Source organism: Gavialis gangeticus, unplaced genomic scaffold, assembly GCF_001723915.1.
Source record: "Gavialis gangeticus isolate Ggan-Ray unplaced genomic scaffold, GavGan_comp1, whole genome shotgun sequence".
In the NCBI taxonomy this organism is placed as follows: domain Eukaryota; kingdom Metazoa; phylum Chordata; order Crocodylia; family Gavialidae; genus Gavialis; species Gavialis gangeticus.
The window spans coordinates 170,992,181-170,999,620 of record NW_017728992.1 but is presented as its reverse complement, the minus strand read 5'-3'; the positions used below and the strand labels follow the sequence as shown (position 1 = coordinate 170,999,620).

General features: G+C 46.2%; 1 protein-coding gene across 1 annotated transcript in view; it reads left to right on the top strand.

Moving 5' to 3' along the window:
* NUDCD1 (NudC domain containing 1) overlaps positions 1-7,440 on the top strand; it is a 193,096-nt gene that overhangs the window by 118,770 nt on the left and 66,886 nt on the right. The window lies entirely within an intron of this gene.

Sequence of the window (7,440 nt, the reverse complement as noted above, 5' to 3'; positions counted from 1 at the left end):
CAGCTGGAAGCCCGAGCAGGGGCTTCTGGCCTGGGATCATGTGGCTGCCCCAGCTCCGGAACCTCAGGTAAGGGTGGAGGGGGAAGGGCAGGGAAGGAGCTGGTGGGGAAAAGCGACCCCTACCCCACCCCATGGCCCACGCTCCCTGCTGCAGCTGCTCACAGCCCACACGGGCCTGTCCTGAGCAGGTACAGGCAGCCCCAGGCAGGCTGCGAGCAGCTGCAGCGCGGGGCACTGGCCACGGGGCAGTGGGGGGAGTGGCGCTTTTTCCCTGCACTCAGCACCAGCTTGTAACCTGGCCCCATGCAGTTCTAGGCTCATCCATTTTTGCTGCACCCCAGCAACAGCAGCTGCAGCCCCTCCACTTGCTGTGCCAGGCAGCGTTTGCCGCTGCTTCCCTCCCGGACCTCACCATGTTAGGCTGTGGTCAGGCTGCCACTGCTGCCTCTGTGCTGCCCAGTGCGTGAGCTCCAGGTGAGCAGCAGCAGCGAACACTGCCTGGCACGGCATGCAGGAGGGCCGCAGATGCTGCCATTGCAAGCATGCCTGGAGCTGGTGCAGGCCCCAGGCTGGCAGCAGGGGCAGGTTACAAGCTGGTGCTTAGTGTGGGGAAAAATGGCCCCTCCCCACCCTTTGGCTGGTGCCCCACACTGCAGCTGCTCGTGGCCCACGTGGAGCTGCCTGTGCCTGCTCAGGACAGCCCTGCCCAGGCTGCGAGTGACTGCAGCAGGGAGCACGGGCCACGGGATGGGGCAGGGGCCACTTTTCCCCATGCTCTGCACCAGCTCCTTCCCTGCCGGCAAGCAGGGGGTCAGGGCTATGCACTGCCCCCCATCTGTACTGCAGGGCTGGGGGGCACTGGAAGTGAGCAGGTTCAGGAGCACAGGGCCCCCACCGGTGTCCCGGGCCAGCGCCAGCAGGAGTACAGGGTCCCGGTTGGCTCGGGCTCTATGAAGCCAGACCAGCTCCCCCCTCTCCCTGCTGGTGAAGCCCAGCCCGGCTCCACAGACCCCTGCCAGCTTGCGCCCCGCTGTGGGCCCCACCAGTGCTAGCCCTGGGACATTGGTCCCAAGCTGGTAACCAGGTAGCGAGGCACCTGTCAAGGGGCAGGGCAACCCATGCAGCCCTCAACAGCTTGTCAAAACTGGATAGGCAGGCCTCTGCCTAAAATAATTGCCTGCCCCTGAGTTAACCCATTGAGTGTTAACTCATGGGTTATAAAAGCTCATCCAAGTAATGGGATACAATTACTCAGTTTAAACAGTACTTAATGTAGTGCTCTGTGCTGGTTTATAATCCAGTTCTCAGCTGTTTATAATCTTGCAAATTATCCAGCCTTTTGTCCTTCACTGTACTGCATTACTGTTGTAGTCAAGCACTCGGTTGTAGACAATGCCAAAATTCAGGCTACTTATACAGACTTTATTCAAATTCTTGGGTGGAGGCCATACAAAACAGTCTTTAATTATCTGAGATATCACGCTATTTTTTTCTGCACAACCCTTGTTCCACTCCAGTACTAGAAGTGACAAGCATGAGTGTGTTCAGAGAAGACAGGATTTGTAGATTTTTAACTGGTAACCTCTAGCAAGTTTTTACTGAGCAAGTGTGAACTTTTTTTGTCAAAAGCTTAGAGCTTGATGCAATCTGTAGATTTTTCTTGGAGGAGGCAAAAAGCACAGCCCTGAAATAAAGGCTCCCCCCCCACGAAATTTAAAGCCCTTGTTCCATATCATTGGGTTGCCAACTCCAGTTAAAAAAACAGGTCACCAGAACTTGACATAAGTGAAACCACACATTTCTCCTAGCCTTATTCTCTGAAATAGGTGAACCATTTTCATGATTTTTTCCAAAAGAAGTACAAACCAACACAAGAATATGTAGCATGGAAAATAGTTAAGTTTTTTTTTTTAAGCAATTGAAAAGAGGATCTTATGATTAAAAAGTGAAATAAACAGTCCTGTCATCTCCATCTATAACAGGCTTGTCCAAGATACAGCCCACGGGCCACTATGAAGCCCACCAAGCCATTTTCTGAGACCTGAGGTCCCTCACTCAGGACAGGCAGGTGGGGGAGGGGAGGGGAGCTACTGACCCCCGTGGGGCTGGGCTTGCATGACCTCCCATGTCATATGAGCTGGGTCCTGCTGCCACCCTGAGGGCTGTGCAGTGCAGGGCTGCCCCAGCTGTGTCTGACAGGATGAGCTGGAGCCAGTGCCCGCTTTTACTTGTCTCCGGTTCGGCCTGTTGCCCCCAGCATCCCGTCCACCTCCTGGGACCCGCTGGGCTCGGCGGCCACGGGGCGGGAACGGGGCACAGCGCCTGGCGCAGGCAGTCGGCAGGCGGGGTCCTGGCATAACCTCTGCGGGGCGAGGTGGCAGGAGACAGTGTCTGCCGGGCCCCACGCTCCGGGCTTGCAGCGCTGAGGCCACTGGGGCTGCATGCATGGGCAGCCAGACACCATGGTGAGCCGGGCCATGTGGGCAGGCAGGCAAGGGGCTGCGGTGCAGCAGCTGCCTTGCTCAAGCTCCCCTTGGATAACGCTGGCTCATGGGGCTGTGCCGCTTGGGGACGGCCTGGAGGGGGAGGGAGATTGTCACTCCCTGTGGCTGGGCTGGGCACTGCTCTCCTGCCACGGCGGTTGCCTGCACCCTCCCAGGGGCTGTTTGCCTTCACTGCAGGGAAGCGCAGAGGAGCAGAGCAGCCCGTGTTCCCTGAAGGCCTTCCCCAGCCAGGAGCCGCCCTGGGCAGACCAGGTCTGAGACCCTGCCAGGCTGGGAACCAGCTTCGCTGCCGCAGTTCCGCCGCCCCCCGTCTCACGCGTTGGCTGCGCCCCAGCCGCAGCTGCCCGAGCACTGCCAAGACTTTGGGCAACGGTGTTGCTGGCGTGGGCAAGGCCTGGGGAAGCAGTGGCATAGGCGTCCCCTTGGCCTGCGTGAGAGCACCAGCTACTTTGGTTTGGTCGCGTATTTTAATGCAGCTGTCAAATATCTTCTGGGGCTGCCTTCAAATGGTGGTTGTAGTAGGCAGAAGTGGGGACCCAGCTGTTGGGATGGGTGATCCAGGGCATGGTTTGCTGTAGTTTGTCACTAGCTGAGTACAGGTGGGGGTTTATGCCAGCTTTGCCTCATTTCAGGCTTGTCCAACATACGGCCTGCGGGGTGATAGAATATAAATATGGCTCGCCGGCCCACCGGGTGATTTAAAAAAAGTTCATGATCCAGCCCCACATTCAAAAAGGTTGGACACCTCTGCTCTATAATAATAGTTTACACAGTATAACCTCATAGATCCAGATCTCAAATCCAGAATTCTCAAAAATTCAGCGCTTAAGCTTCCCTTTTCACTCCCCCTGAATTTGTAGGGGGAAGCTTGCACGTGGCGGCTGCTGCCACCATCCACCACCCTGCTCCGCATGCGGTCACTGCTCCAGGGCCAACTGCCACTCCCCTCTCTGCCCCCAACCCACTCTGCGACCGGCTGCCACTTCAGTTTCAAAAAAAGGGAATGTTCAAATTTCTAACACATGCTTAGTCACAAGCATGCTGGATTTATGAGGTTATACTGTAATATATAGCAGTGCTCTGGCTATGTGTAGGTTGGGAATAATATTATTTCTGGTGCAACTCCTTGACCTTATGATTTAAACCGAGGATAAATTTGATCAATTTAAAATCTTGATGCTTGAACTTTAGATTTCTTGTTTCCAATAAATGAGAAAGGTTCTTACATATATCTCCGAGGGAAATGATGCATGGCTTAATATTGATTGTATGTGTAGATGAGATTTAAAAAGAAAACATGGGAAAGGATGAGCATGACTCATTTGTATGAACTTTTCTGTATTTTGTAGTATCTGGAGAATCTTTAGGTTAAATTGACAGGTTTTATTTTAACTTCTGCATATTAAATACTGTCCCTTTGGTTTATATCAGATTCTACTTTCTGATTAAAACTTGGGAAATGTGACTCCCTATACATCCTGATTTATTAATTTTGGATTATTAATTACATTTTTAAAATAATGCTAAAGGAAAATATTGGTTTTGTATTCATTAGTCATTTAGGGACGGTCATTTTTACAGTTGTAATGTTTTTAGACTGCATCTTATTGTGGTGTGTTTAGTGCATTTTTTTTGTCCAATGTCAACTAAAACTTTAAACTTCCAGTCCTTTGAAAGTCTAAATCTAACTTTAATGTGTTTTTTATCTCAAAATATTTTAAGCATGTGAATAACTGTGAACATATAAGTAATCCCACACCTAGTCACTACATCACATAAGCACGTGTGCTGAAGTATTTGGTTGTACTGAGGCACCTGTAACTTTAAATGTACTCTAAGCATCCTCTTTAGTGCCCTCAATTTCAACAAATTTTGGTGCTGATAATCTAATGTAAAAAGTCTGTCAAGACAAGCAATGAAAGCTCGGTTCCTTGGGCTGTTTAACTGGGCAGATTGTAGAAGAATATGCAGTGAGAATTATGCTATACCTGTACATTCATAAGCATAAGTACATCCACCGCAGTAAGTCTTTTTCTGTCTCAGTTTTTTAAAAATGTTTCTCAAATATTACTGTACACAGAGGAGACTGGCAAAGAGGAATAGATTTAACAGCAGTTAAATGGTAGATATTCTTGGAATGAGAACAGAATTAAAAATTATTTAATTAGTGAATTATTTATTATGAAAATTGACACAAGTCAATTTACAATAAATTGCTTTCAAATTTTTATTTTCAGATCAACAGTGTACCAGTGAATTTAGAATTCATATAAATAATCTTTCATTATTTTACTCTAGGATACGAATAGGAATCTCTCTAACTTTTAACTCTAGAATATTTTGCATTTTATGGTTTGAATTATGTTGTACTTTTTTTGGAATTTCTATTCCCTATCTAGAAATACACATGGGTTGAATGTCTTAAAATATCCAAGTCAGTCTTTCATTTTCTCTATTAAACAAGCTAAAGGAAGTTTGAAGTATCACTGAGTATAAATAACACTTGCAGTCTTGGTCCAGTGATGGATCTGCAGCCCAGCTGCATACTTCTGACCTACTCATGACTATATTTCTCTCTCTTTCTCTATCTCTCCCTCTCTCTCGTCACAGTTCTGTGTGTCTCTTTTGGTTTCTTTCGTACATGAATTCAAATATACTCACTCCTGGAAAGACTAAAAATGAGTGCTGTAGCAGATATTTGACACCTAAAAAACTATTGTAGAATTGAATGATATCATTTACTCTAACTCACTGTATCACAACTTGGCTACAAATACCTTGCATATGCACTAAGCATATCAGGTACTAAATATAAAAAGAAAGGTATTGCTGGCTTATAATTCTTTCTTTACCAATTTAACTGAAAATAAAGTGTTTTAATTGATGCATCCTTACTTAAATCATTCAGAAATACTAGTGAAGTAGGGCTCCACATGTATGCTTGAAATTGCAGAACACCAGGGCCTATTAACTGGTTCTTTGGCCTATATTGCCTCCCTTGCTGAGGGCTGCTAAATGAGGAAAAAGTTCAGTACTCAATTTAAGCCTTTTTTGCAATTCCAAAATGTATAGGCAAACTGCAGCAAGGAAGAAGTGAAAATATAGGGTGCCTGTAGACATGCTGGGAGGCTGCTCTGACGCAGTATAATCACAGTGTGATTAATCAACTCGGTTGAAGCATGGTAATTACCATGCTCCAGCAGCCTCCTGTGTCTCGTGTATCAGCATCCCCACACTTCAAAATGGCAGTGGGGGCACTTGAACTAAAGCCCGTTCAATGAGCTTTAGTTTAAGTGCCCCCAACACCATTTGGAAGCATGGGGACACTGATACACGAGACATCATGGCACTTTTAATTAGTACAGCTCTCCGATCCGCCCTAATTTAAGTGCCTCCTTTCTCCCCCTCCCACCCCCGGAGCATATGTAAAAGTACCTATACAGTTAAAACTCATTTGGTCAATGTTTTGTGTGAACAAAAGCATGGAATTTCATGCTTTGGCTGAGAAAGCTCTAAGTCACTGACAAGAGAAGTCAGAATGACAGTTAACCATTGCTGCTTCTTCCCCTCTCTTCTGCTCTCCTCAAACCACCTTTCACCCACACTGGAAATTAAAAATTTATTATTTTAAATTCTTTGACTCCTCTTCACTTTGAGTTGGTTACTTTTACTGTTAGAACCTATAATCACTGACTCATTCATGCCCTGTCATAATTTTGAAGGTGTCTTTTATAAATAATGTAGTCTCTTCTCCACCAAGACAGTCAGTTTTCCTCACAAGATTCTTTTCATCTTAAATGACACTAAAAAAATAGTGAAATAAACTGAACAGCAGGATTATTTTAACTTTCATCCTGGCATTTAAAAAAAACTGCAGGTACATGGAATTTTGACTATTGTTATTGATCTAAAGTCTTACTCTGTCCAACATTTGAATCCTAGACATTTAAATACTAACCACAATAATCAAGTATGTTTAGCATATGATTGTTACTTACATTCCCAAATGAGTGCTTTATACATGCCTAGAAAAAGAAATTTTCCTGGTTTGTTTAGTCTTCCTAGTTTACTACACAATGGAAAATACTTTGCTATTTATTTCCCTGAGTTTACTCCCTCAGTGCAGCTATCACTCCATAATCTGCTCTTAATGTTTTAAGCTTTTTTATGGCTTGAGAAATGCCAGCCAAAGGCCAGATATGTATTCTTTTCCATTGGATCACAGGGTAAGAGAGCCATACATTTTGTCAATTTTAAGTGATAACTGGAAGTGCAGGGGACATTTGCATTTGGATGGTAAATAGGAGCTTCTACACAGTGAATAACCCATTTCTTCTTGGCATTTCTGCCAAGATTAAAACTGAATTTGAAAATACCTGCCTTGCTTACCTGATATTTTAATATGCAGTCAATCTAATGACTGTAGGGAAACATGAAAACTGGTAAAAGGCATAAACAGCCCCAAAGAGGCAACAATTGATTATTCATTACCTCTACAAACCAGCAAGAGTAACATAAAATGAGTGATGTTATAAATTCCATTTTGTCTGTTTCCTGGCCAGACAAGAATTCTTGTACATACAAAATCTCTCCCCGATTTAGTGAACAACTAATATAACTAAATCCTAGAATCTGTTGAAGTATGCTAACCCAAGTAACAGAATCATTAAAGGGGATGACTTAGTAACTTTCAAATACCTAAGGATAAATTCATCCCTGGTGTAAAGCTTCTGATTGGCCTAGTTTCACTGAAACTGGACAAATCTATATGCTATGGGGGGCCCATAGACCCCCCCCCCCCAGCGCTGCCACCTGCCCTAAGCACAGCCCCAGCCCAGGCCATCCAGTGCCAGGGAGAGCCCAGCACCCAGACCTGAGCGTGCAGAGACAGCATGCCCTCAGTCTGCCCTCACCCTGCCCCTTCACCTGCCCCCCC